This window comes from Oxyura jamaicensis, unplaced genomic scaffold (assembly GCF_011077185.1).
Source record: "Oxyura jamaicensis isolate SHBP4307 breed ruddy duck unplaced genomic scaffold, BPBGC_Ojam_1.0 oxyUn_random_OJ71615, whole genome shotgun sequence".
Lineage (NCBI taxonomy): Eukaryota > Metazoa > Chordata > Aves > Anseriformes > Anatidae > Oxyura > Oxyura jamaicensis.
In genome coordinates, this window is record NW_023310612.1 from 184,113 (window position 1) to 190,745 (window position 6,633).

Genomic DNA, 6,633 nt, shown 5'->3' on the forward strand with positions numbered 1-6,633 from the left:
GAGCAACAGGTCAGACTGCACCTGTTGTTTTTGACCTTATTGTCTCCAGGTTATACCTCCTTTATCTTCTTTATACTTTCTGACCGTTTTCCCACAATTCCCCCTCTTTTTATTTCTAACAGCCAAGCTGATTGCATTGAGCACAAAAGCATTCTTTGTAAGCACTGAAACAAGCACGGTACAGCTAGCAACAGGGTGAAAGTCACATGCAGAATTACGATTATAATATAGAATGCCTACTAGAATCTACATCAGTCAACAAGCCACTAAGCACTAGGGATGGTGCTTCGCCGCGATGCTACTTCTCACTCGCACAGCACAATCACACAAAGAGGCCTCTTTCACTTTTCATTCATACCAAAAGAAAATATCACTTAATGTGGGAAAGGAATTCGCAGGTGGCTTTGCCCTGCTTCCCACGTCCTTGTATTAGAGATAATGAGGAAACAAGCTAGACACAAGGGCATGGAGAAGCTAGACCAATTATAAGTTGTTATCGGCGCATGCTGTAGTTAGTTGCCTATATATACTCTGTGAGAACCTGCAATAAAGGAGGACGATTATACTCGCATCGAGGTTGCATCGTTACTCTGGTCCGTTTCCCTTTCCAACAACATCTGGTAGCAGAGGATGGTTACGCACCAGACAGTCCAGCGTGACAGTCTCCGAGACTGCGGTAAGCAGCTAGAGGAGGGGATCGGGAAAATAAACGGCTGAGAGGGTGCTGCATGGCAGACACGGGTCAGGGTCGCTCCCTACCTCTCAGGGGAAGCACAGCCATGGACGTGGAGGCTGCTGCATTGTTGCTCGCTGGAATACTCTCTAAGAGAGGTATCGAGACAACGGAAAATAAACTGATCAAATTGATCTAGTTGGGACAACGATGGGGACATTTTAGAGAGACTGCCTTGCTGTTCCCTGTTACGGAATGGCAGGAGTTTGGGAATACCATGTGGGAAAGGACTATAACAGGGGATTCAAAAGATGAAAAGGAAGTGAAAACTGTCCGTGAGTTGTGACGAACGGTATTAGAGACATTAAAGGCTATGGAGGCGGAGAAGGAGGTTGCCTGCGCCGCGGTCCAGATGCCAACACTAGGAGCGGCAGCCCTTGCAGAACTGTTACTGACTTTTAACGCGCATTGCGGGCGAGAACTCTGGGGATGCCCCTCTAAATCATGCGGAAGTCCCGCCGGACCCACCATCGGGCACGGAAAAAGCAGAAGTTGGCGGGGCCAGGTCAAAGCAGAGATCTGAGCCGCTTGCGGAAGTAACACCCCAGGACACCCAGGGGGGATGTCCTGCACTGCCCACAGGAGAGGGAGGAGAGGCGTGCCGACCTCCACCCTCGGCTCCGCCGCTGCTGCTGCCCTCCCGCCACCACCCCCCACCCCCGGGTCGGCCCCGAGCCTCCCTCTCTGCTTCACTCCGCTGCGTCCGCCGAACCGAGCGGCTCTGCCGCTGTTGCTACCCCCCACCCCCGGGCTGTCCCCCCCCCCCCAGCCTGCCAGTCTGTCTGCTGGCACTGCCGACGGCAGCCTGGCCAAGGCTTCAAACCTCCTTCTTCATGGTGAGGGTGACGGAGCAATGGAACAGGCTGCCCAGGGAGGTTGTGGAGTCTCCTTCTCTGGAGATATTCAAGGCCCGTCTGGACATCTACCTAGACAACCTGCTCTAGGTTATCTATCTTCATATAGGACATCAAGATGCCTGCCTAGCTGTTCTTTTATTGGAGGCCAGCACAGTAAGAGCTTCTTTGCTATATCATCCCAAGTGAAAGAGATCAATAAACTGTAATACTGTATGGACGTTGCCCTGTATTGCTAAGGTCAACAGGTAATGTCCTGGCTGTTAAGCACAGCAACTTGGCAGTCTTCATAATTTCCTGGCAACGTGTGTGGTAAAAGCTGAATATACCCTAATTCTAGAAACTCAAGAAAAGTTTAATTATCACATGATCTTATGAAGTCATCTCTTAAGAAAAGAGAAAAGAAAAAAAGAAAAGAAAAGAAAAAAAGAGAAAATAAAAGAAAAAAGGAGAAAAGAAGAAAACCCTCAGCTGGGAAAGGTTAGCTCTCACAGTCTGTCTATATTAGACTGTTAGATCTCTGGTCTGGGAAGGTTGCATCACATCAGAACAAATCTTGTTATCAAGATTCCATTAACATGCTTTGCTGCAGGCTAAGAAGCATGCACACCAAGAATTTACTGCAGTTCACTTGATGGGTAGTAACTTGTCGGGGATCAAGTGCACCCTCAGCAAGTGTGCAGATGACACCAAGCTGAGTGTTGTGGTTGATACAAGAGAAGGAAGGGATGCCATCCAAAGGGATCTGGACAAGCTTGAGAAGTGGGCTCACATGAACCTAATGAAGTTCAACAAGTTTAAGTGCAAGGTGCTGCACCTGGGTCGGGGCAATCCCAGACATGAGTACAGACTGGGTCGAGAACTCATTTAGCACAGCTCTGCAGAGAAACTTGGGAGTTCTAGTGGATAAAAAGCTTGACACAAGCCAGCAGCGTGTGCTTGCATCCCAGAAGGCAAACTGCATCTTGGGCTGCATCAACAGAGGAGTGGCCAGCAGGTTGAGGGAGGTGATTTTCCCTCTCTACTCTGCCCTTATGAGGCCCCACTTGGAGAACTGCATCCATATAATTCTATGATTCTATGAAAATAAATATAGGGCATCAATTTTATGCTGCTAGTTTCTTCAACAAAATTCAAACATATTTACTGGAAAAACAGATATTTCTCCACAAGTCAGAACCCTTTTGTTCAATGCTACAAAATATATGTATTTTAATATTAATAATGAAAGTGATTTTTTTTCCATGGGAAACACAAAAATAATGCAAAAAATGTTCCAATTTCCAGCACCCATACAGTAGTTAGCAAACTTAAGTTGGAGTGATGAAAGCAGGAAATGAAAGAGAATCACCATTTTTAAATTGCAGATATAAAGGAAAAAACCTATACCTATGGATTGAAAACTACAACTGTTTTCATATGTTTCTGACACAGATTTTCATTTCCTTTCTAGCACGTCTGCTATTTATAACAACGATGGAGTTGCAATAGCAATTAATTGTTAAACAACAACTTCCTTTATAACAACATATTTAATAAAATTATAGAATCATAGAATAATTAAGGTTGGAAAACACCTCCAGGATCAACTGGTCCAACCATCCCCCAACTACCAGTATCACCCAATAAACCATGTCCCTAAGCACCAGGTCCAACCTTTCCTTAAACACCCCCAGGGACAGTGACTCCACCACCTCCCTGGGCAACCCCTTCCAATGCCTGAGAAGAAATGTCTCCTAATTTCCAACCTAAACCTCCCCTGGCTCAACTTGAGGCCATTCCCTCTAGTCCTATCACTAGTTACCTGTGAGAAGAGGCTGACCCCCAGCTCCCCATAACTTCCTTTCAGGTAGTTGTAGAGAGCAATAAGGTCTCCCCTGAGCCTCCCCTTCACCAGACTAAACAATCCCAGTTCCCTCAGCTGCTCCTCATAAGACGTGTGTTCCAGACCTTTCACCAGTTTCATAGCCCTTCTCTGGACTCACTCCAGGAACTCAATGTCTTTTTTGTAGTGAGGGGCCCAAAAGTGAACACAGTATTTGAGGTGTGGTCTCATCAGAGCTTAGTACAAGGGGAAGATCACCTCCCTGGTCCTGATGGCTACACAATTCCTGATACAAGCCAGGATGCTGTTGGCCTTCTTGGCCACCTGAGCACACTGCCGGCTCATGTTCAGGCAAGCGTCGACCAACAACCCCCATATCCTTTCCTCTGCACAGCTTTCCAGCCATTCTTCCCCAAGCCCCAAGCGTTGCATGGGGTTGTTGTGACCAAAGCGCAAGACCGAGCACTTAGCCATGTTGAACCTCATCCCATTGGCTTCTGCCCATCAATCCAACCTGTTCAGGTCCCTCTGCAGGGCCTTCCTACCCTCCAGCAGATCAATACTTCCCCCCCAACTTGGTGTCGTCTGCAAACTTCCTGAGGGTGCACTCAATTCCCTCATCAAAATCATCAATAAACATATTAAAGAGGATGGGCCCCAACATCAACCCCTGGGGAACACCACTGGTGACCAGTTGCCAGGTGGATTTCACTCCATTCACCACTACTCTCTGGGCCTGGCCATCCAGTCAGATTTTAACCCAGAAAAGAGTGTACGTGTCCAAGCCATGGGCTGCCAGCTTCTCCAGGAGAATATTGTGGGAGATCGTGTCAAAGGCTTTGATGAAGTCTAGGTAGACTACTTCAACAGCCTTTCCCTCATCCACCAGGCAGGTCACCTGGTCATAGAAGGAAATGAGTTTGGTCAGGTAGGACTTGCCTTTCATGAACCTATATGCTGGCTGGGCCTGATTCCCTGGTTGTCTTGAACATGCTGTGTCCCGCATATGCTGCGTGATTGCATTCAAGATGATCTGTTCCATTACCTTTCCTGGCTGACAGGCCTGTAGTTCACTGGGTCCTCCTTATGACCCTTCTTTTAGATGGGCGTCACATTAGCAAGTCTCCAGTGATCCAGGACCTCTCCGGTTGATCAGGACTGCTGATAGATGGTGGAAAGCACCTCAGCAATCATGTCCACCAGATCCCTCAGCACCCTCAGGTGGATCCCATCTGGCCCCGTGGACTTGTGACAGTCCAGGTGGAGCAGCAGGTCTCTAACTGTTTCCACCTGAATTGTGGGGGGTTTCTTCTGCTCCCTGTCCCAGACTTCCAGGTCGGGAGGCTGAGTACCTTGAGGATACATGGTCTGGCTAGTAAAGGCAGATGTAAAGAAGACATTGAGAACCTCATCCTTTTCCTTATCCTCGGTAATCATGTTCCCTCATGCGTCCAGCAAAGGAAGGAGATTTTCCTTGGCCCTCCTCTTACCATTAATATATTTGTAAAAACATTTTTTGTTATCCTTGACCATAGTGGCCAGGTTGAACTCATGATGGTCTTTAGCCTTTCTGAATTTTCTGCTGCATATTTTAGCAACTTCCTTGTACTCCATCCGAGTTGCCTGTCCCTTCTTCTACTGGACATAAACTCTCTTTTTCTCCCAGAGACTCAGCAAAAGTTCTCTGTTCAGCCACACCGGTCTTCTTCCCTGCCAGCTCGTTTTACAGCACACGGGACAGCCCGCTCCTACACATTTAAGACTTCCTTCTTGAGGAGCATTGAGCCTTCCTGAACCCCTCTGCCCTTCAGGACTGACTCCCGAGTGTCTGGTCCTGATGTCTACAGAATTCCTGATACAAGCCAGGATGCTACTGGCCACCTGAGCACACTGCCGGCTCATGTTCAGGCAAGCACTGACCAATGTGAGAAAAATCTCAATACTTTTCTTAAGACAGGATCTTCTGTGAAGGTATTTTATTTGCGATTGCAGTGGCGGGCGTCCTGCCAATTAGGAGTGCATTATAGTAAACATATCATAACCTTTTATTCCCTATTACCCGACACCTGATCACCTCCCCTGTTTCCTCATTGGCTGAGTACTACAGGTTCACAAGCTACTCAGCGCTCCTCTATACCATATATTTACATTTTTTTTAATCAACTCTTTAATTTCTCCTTTTTCCTTTTTTTTTCTCCCTTCTTATGTTTAGAGAACTTGTGATCTTTGTGTTTTTACTGTTCTCACACTTCTCATCCTGTTTTTCTCAAGCTTCTACCTTATTTTGGAACAGTGAGGCCTTCTACTGTCCACTTATCTACTTAGCATTTCTCCTTGTTATGACTACACAACTACCTTTGAATACAGAAAGTCAGTTTTCTACTGCAAAAACACACTCTACTTGGAAAACATGTTCGACTGCAAAAACACAACTTAGTCTCTCACAATTCCCCCCTCTTCATTTCTTACTCCTATTGTTGTTTTTGCACTTCTTCACATACCACACTCTTGAGTTTTTCCAACATTAAGGGTCAATATTATTCTTCGAATGTCATGAGGGATGACAGATATACAATGCCATTATTATTATGATATCAAGAAATAGTTGTTTGAGCCAATTCCATTCAGGTAACCATAAAGTTAGTTTTTCCCAAATGTTTCTAAATCCCCAGGAAGCATCATCTTGAGCCACTCTAAGTAGGATCTTGTTGGATTTTTTTTCCTAAATATTTTTGAGATCAGTCGAATTCGTCCCATTTGATCTACAGCAACTACATACTAGCAACTAGCATTAATTACAGTGCACACTCCTCCTTGTGAAGCCAGTAATAAATCTAATACCATTCAATTCCAGAGTACTATTTTTGCAAACTTATCTCCTTTTTCTTGCATCCAGACTGTTATTTTCTAGTTCTTCAATTATAGCTGAGATATTTACAATAGCTTTTTCTAATGCACTCACCCCTAACCAAGGTAAAAAACACCTTACAATACTGTGAAATGCTAGAGAATTTTACTAGAGGATTATCTGGAGTCCGCTTAATTCTGCGTGTGGTTTCACAGGGGTTTTGGCTTTGTGGGTCTTCAATAATAGTTACATTTGGAATTATTGCCCCCAGGGTGCAAGCTCCCTTCCATCCTAGGGGCAACACCTTCATGGCTTTATTGCCACATAGCCAGTACCACCCCTTGCCATTAGGGACAGGCCATCCGGTTACAGG

At 45.9% G+C, this 6,633-nt stretch overlaps 1 long non-coding RNA gene across 1 annotated transcript in view; it reads left to right on the forward strand.

Annotated features, from left to right (window-relative positions):
* Positions 1–4,357, forward strand: part of LOC118159684 — a 17,063-nt gene extending 12,706 nt beyond the window's left edge. Inside the window, exon 3 of the long non-coding RNA XR_004747202.1 lies at positions 4,198–4,357. This is a non-coding gene — a long non-coding RNA (uncharacterized LOC118159684). The remainder of the gene's footprint in view (positions 1–4,197) is intronic.
* The last annotated feature ends 2,276 nt before the right edge of the window (positions 4,358–6,633 follow it).